Source organism: Octodon degus, unplaced genomic scaffold (genome assembly GCF_000260255.1).
Source record: "Octodon degus isolate 3935 unplaced genomic scaffold, OctDeg1.0 scaffold00117, whole genome shotgun sequence".
NCBI classification, from domain to species: Eukaryota; Metazoa; Chordata; class Mammalia; order Rodentia; family Octodontidae; genus Octodon; species Octodon degus.
The window spans coordinates 5706043-5711718 of NW_004524693.1; the positions used below are offsets into that span (position 1 = coordinate 5706043).

Genomic DNA, 5676 nt, shown 5'->3' on the forward strand with positions numbered 1-5676 from the left:
ATAGACATTCACACCTTGAAGATATAGTTGCAGCTAGTGAAAAAGTAAGAAAAAGATCTCGTAAAAGCAACTAGAAAAAAAACAACAATGATCCAGGAAATAATAATTCAACAGCTTCAAGATGATGCAAAGAAAAACAACATAAGACTAGTAGGCATCAATGAAAGGAGTCAACACAAACCATGTAAAAATAATATGTGCAGAAGTAATAGCAGAGAACTCCCCAAATATAAGGAAACAGTTTGATATTCAGGTAACTGAGGCATATAGAACTTCAAATAATATCAACCCAATTAAAACCACATCCAAGCATATAATAATGAAGATCCTAGAAATTCAGCACAAGAACAACACACTAAAAGCCACTAGAGAAAAGAGACTGATCACATTTAAAGGAAAACCATCAGAATATTGGTGGATTTCTCCTCACAAATCATCAAGTAAAGAAGAGCATGAACAAAGTATTTCACATCCTACAAGCAAACAAATTCCAACTCAGACTGATATATCCTGCAAAACTCTCTTTCAAGTGTAATGAAGCAGTGAAATACTTCCACAGCAAAAAACAACTAAAGAAATTCATGAAGACCAAATCAATCCTATACAGAGTACTAAAAAGTTATGCTAGAAAGGGAATAAAATGACCACAATTACACGAATAACAACGAAGAAAATAGGGTAAACAATTAAACACTAGAGCAAAGTAAGTAACCAACAGCCAGAAAATAAAATGGCAAAGCTAACTCAATACATATCAATTATAATCATCAATGTAAATGGACTCAATTCACCAATTAAGAGAAATAGATTGTCAGAGTGGATTAAAAAAAAATTCCAGAGTAGCAAAAGCAGGAGCCCTGGGCAGCGACTCTGAAGGTGTTAACTGTCTGCCTAACAATGAAGTTATAATGGCTCAGCAGACCACATTCAGGAAGAGATTGCTGTGCAAAACCCTCTGGTGTCAGAATGACTGGAGCTCTCAGTCCTGTACAGGGAGCATGTTGAGGATGACAACATCTACCAACAGAAGATCAAGGACATCCACAAAAAGTACTCATACATTCGAAAGATCAGACCTGATGGAAACTACTTCCACTGTGGTTTTGGATTCTCCCCTGGAGGTGCTTCTGGCTGACAGCAAGAATTTGAGGCGGTGTAAGTCTGTATCTGCCAAGAACAAAGAGAACTTGGTGTCCCAGGACTTCACTGAGTTCACCATTGAGGATTTTCACAACACATTTATGTACCTGATTAAGCAGGTGGAGAAACAGACTTCTGTAGCCTACCTGCTAGCCTCCTTCAATGACCAGAGCACTTCAGACTACTTGGTGGTGTACCTGCAGCACCTCACCTCAGGCTACCTGCAGCATGAGAGCAAGTTCTTTGAGCACTTCATTGAGGGTTGGCAGACAGTCAAAGCGTTCTGTCAGCAGGAGGTGGAGCCCATGTACAAGGAGAAAGACCACATCTACATTATTGCGCTGGTCCATCCAGGTGGAGTAGGTGGAGTACATGGACTATGGAGAGGGTGGCACCACCAATCCCCACGTCTTCCCTGAGAGATCAGAGCCCAACATCTCCCCTCTGTACTGGTCAGGATACTACAATATCCTCTACCAATAAGGCTGACAGGCTGCTCCCACATCCTCACCTGTCTTCCTTCTGCCAGGCGCTAGACATGTACAGAGGTTTTTTTGTGGTTGTAAATGTTCATATTCACTCACTCTTTTCCTGTAACATAACCTTCCATATTTTATTAAAGAGGAAGTTAGTAGTGAAAAAAAAAGAAACAAAATACAACAATGTGGTGTATATAGGAAACACATTTAACTCATAAAAAATTTCATAGGCTAAAAGTCAAAGGTTGAAAAATGATACTATATGCTCTAGGACCTCAGATAAAAGCAGGGGTAGCAATCCTTTTGGCAGACAATCTGAACTTCAAACCAAGAATTATCAAGTGAAATAAAGAAGAGCACTACATACAGGTGAGGGGGAAATTTCAAGAAGAAGAGATAACAGTCATAAATATGTAAGCACCAAATACAGGAGCACCTAACAATATAAGAAAAATTTTAATGGATATAAATTCTAATTCCAATACCACTATCTTAATAAGGGAACTTAACACACACTTATTTCAAAAAGTTAGGTAAAGGAGAAAAAAATTATTGAAGAGGTAGCAAACTGAATCAGAAGCTCAAACAAATAGACTTAGTAGATGTATACAGACTGTTCCACCAAACACCAGCTGAATACACATTCTTTACAGTGGTACCTGGGATGTTTAGTAAAATAGACCACATACTAGTCTGTAGGTCATGCTTAAGTATGAACAAGAAAACAGACACATCCCATTCATACTATCTGACCACAGTACCAGGAAACTGGGAATTAGTAACAAAAGAAAGCACAAAATCCCCATAAATATATGGAAATGGCATAGCACACTGCTCAGCAACAAATAGGTTACAGATGAAGTTAAAAAAGAAATTAAACCATACCTACAATCCAACAAAAATTCAAACACATTTTACTGGAATTTTTTGTATGGAATGAAAGCAGTTCTCAAGGGAAAATTTATAACCATGAACACACATATTAGGAAAACGGAATGAGAACAAATAACTACCCTAATGCTACAGCTCAAGCTTCTAGATAAAGAAGAGAAAACCAAGCAAAATCCAAGAGATGGGAGGAAATCATAAAGATTAGATCATAAATTAATGCAAATGAGACAGAGAAAACAATACTAAGAAATAATGCAACAAAAATCTGGTTTTTGAAGGATTATAACATTCATAATCCCCTAGCTAAACTCATCAAAAAGAGGAACAAAAACTCAAATTCAAGCCACAAAGAATGAAAGAGCAAACTTAGTATAGATCTTGTGGAAATTCAGAAGGTAATCAATAGCTGTTTTGAAAATCTTTACTCTCACAAAATTGAATACAGAGAAGAAATGAACAGCTTCCCAGATAGGTACAAATTACCAAAGTTGAATCAAGAAGATGTAAAAACTCTGAATAACCCAATATTATCAAAACAAATGAAGTAATAAAAAAATCTTAAGGACAAAAAATAACCCAAGTCGTGATGGATTCCCAGCTGAATTCTACAAGAGATTTTGGGGAGACCCAAAACCTCCTCAAAAACTGCAATTATATTGAAAAAGAATCAATACCCACAAAATTGTTCCTGGAGGCAAGTATTATACAGATACCAAAACCAGAGAAAGATTCAAGTAAAACAGAGAAGTACAGCACAAATTCCCTCATGAACATAAAGGCAAATATCCTCAATAAAATATTAGCAAATAGAATGCAGTTAATCATCAAGAACATTAAACACCATGACCAGGGAGGACTCATCCCAGGGATGCAATGATGGTTCAACATATGAAAATGTGATACACTATATCAACAGACCCAAAACCAAAAATTACATTATCATCTTAATTGATGCAGAAAAGGCTTTTGAGAAAGTTCAGCAACCCATTCATAATCAAATACCTACAGAAAAATTGGAATAGATAGCTTCTACCTAAATCTCATAAAAGCCATCTGTGACAATCCTTCAGCAAACTTATTTTTTTTATTTTTATTTTTTTATGGAATCAGGGTTCAACTCAGGCCCTTGCACTTGACAGGGAAGTGCTTATTCTACTGAGCCGTCTCCCCAGCCCAGAGAACATAATTCTAAGTGGGAAAATCTGTAAAATTTTACTCTCAAGTCAGGAACAAGACAAGGACATCCTCTATCACCACTCCAACTCAATATGGTACTGGAATCAGTAGCTAGAGCCACTAGACAAGAAAGAAAAATAAAAACAGTAAGAAAAGGTAAAAAAGAAGCTAAACTATCATTATTTGCAGATGACTTGATACTCTACATGAAAGACCAAAAAACTCAACCAAGAACATACTGGAACTAATAAATTCAGTAGCATAGCAGGTTACAAAGTCAGTACCCCAAAATCAATAGCATTTCTCTACACAGATAACAAGCACAGAGAGACAAATTAGAGAAATGATATCCTTCATAATAGCAACCAACAAACATAATACTTAGGAATTAATCTAACTAAGGAAGTAAAAGATCTATACAATTACAATTATAGTATTCTGAAAAAAGAAATCAAAGAGTAATTCAAGAGTTGGAAAGATATTTCTCACTCTTGCATAGGAAAAAGAAACACTGAAAATGGCCATAGTTCCAAAATTGTTAGAGATTTATTGCAATCCCTATTGAAATACCACCAACATACCTCATAGATCTAGAGAAAATAAATATTTGAAAAACTTTTTGGAAACAGAAGAGACCTAGAATAACAAAGACAATCGTGGGCAATAAAGGCAAGGCAGGAGGCATTACAATTCCTGACTTGAAATTGTACTACAAGTCTACTGTGAAAAAATCAGCATGGTACTGGCAAAGAAAAATAGATTCAAAGATCAATGGAACAGTGTAGAAGGTGAAGATACAATTAAACACACCCTCAGCCATCTTACATTTGACAAAGATGTCAAACATTTTCACTGGAAGAAAGATAGGCCCATTCACAAGTGGTGCTTGAAAACTGGCTCTCCACATACTGAAAATTAAGAGCAGACCCAGGTCTATCACCAGGCACTAAAATAAGTCAAAGTGGATTAAAGATCTAAGCATAGCCAGTCCTAGCCCAGGTCCGGAGAGTGTGTGGAGAGCTTCCTGCTACCCTGCGCTGGTGGGACCAGTCCCAGCCCAGGCACAGTGTGAGCCAGACCCTCTCCCAAACCCCTGGGATGCCCCCTACCACACCGCAGTAACTCCCCCACCTAGCCGGCTGAGTAGGAATTTCTGCCGCATTCCGAGAAACCCCAGTTCCAGTCCTAGCCCAGGACCGGTGAGTGTGTGGAGAGCTTCCTGCTACACTGCGCAGAAAGGACCAGTCCCAGCCTAGGCGCAGCGTGGGCCGGACCCTCTCCCACCACCTTGGGCTGACCCCAACAACCCCGCAGGACCTCCCCCACCTAGCCGGCCAAGTAGGAATTTTGCCGCATTCTGGGAACCCACAGACCCTGTCTAGCGGGGGTCTGGTGAGTGTGAGGGAGAGCTTCCTCTTCCCCCTACTTCACCTTGCCCCCTCCAGGCACAGCTCAGTACTGGCATACACTCATGGGGCGCAAGACGAGAAGGAACAAAATGCAATCTCAAAACCCAAGCCCACCCGTAACAAGTGCAGAGGACATTAACACAGAAAAAATTGGAAATCATACAGCTGAAAGCAATGAATCAACGGCTTCTGAAATAAAGAAACAGCTACAGAAAGATATAGAGGACCTCAGATTGGAAATAAATAAGAAATCCCAGAAATAATAACATCTGCACTAAAGAATCAAATGCAGAAACGTATGGAAAAAACCCAGAGCCCACCCAGAACAAGTGCGGAGGACACTAGCTCAGCTCAAATGCATGAATTAATAAGGTCGATAGTAAATAAGCAACGGCAAAAAGATACAGAGGAAATTAGAGCGCAATTCTTTTCTGAAATAAAAAAGAGCTCTCAGAGCTCAGCTGATGAAGTAAAGAAGCAACTACAGAAACATGGGCAGGAAACCTGATATGAAAAAAATACTGTAGTAAAAGAATTTATACTTGCTTCTAAAGAAGATATTGACGGGGCTGGAGAGATGG

The 5676-nt window shown here is 38.7% G+C and overlaps 1 pseudogene; it reads left to right on the forward strand.

Moving 5' to 3' along the window:
- Positions 1-640: 640 nt before the first annotated feature.
- Positions 641-1623, forward strand: LOC101568737 (annotated as a pseudogene).
- Positions 1624-5676: the final 4053 nt, after the last annotated feature.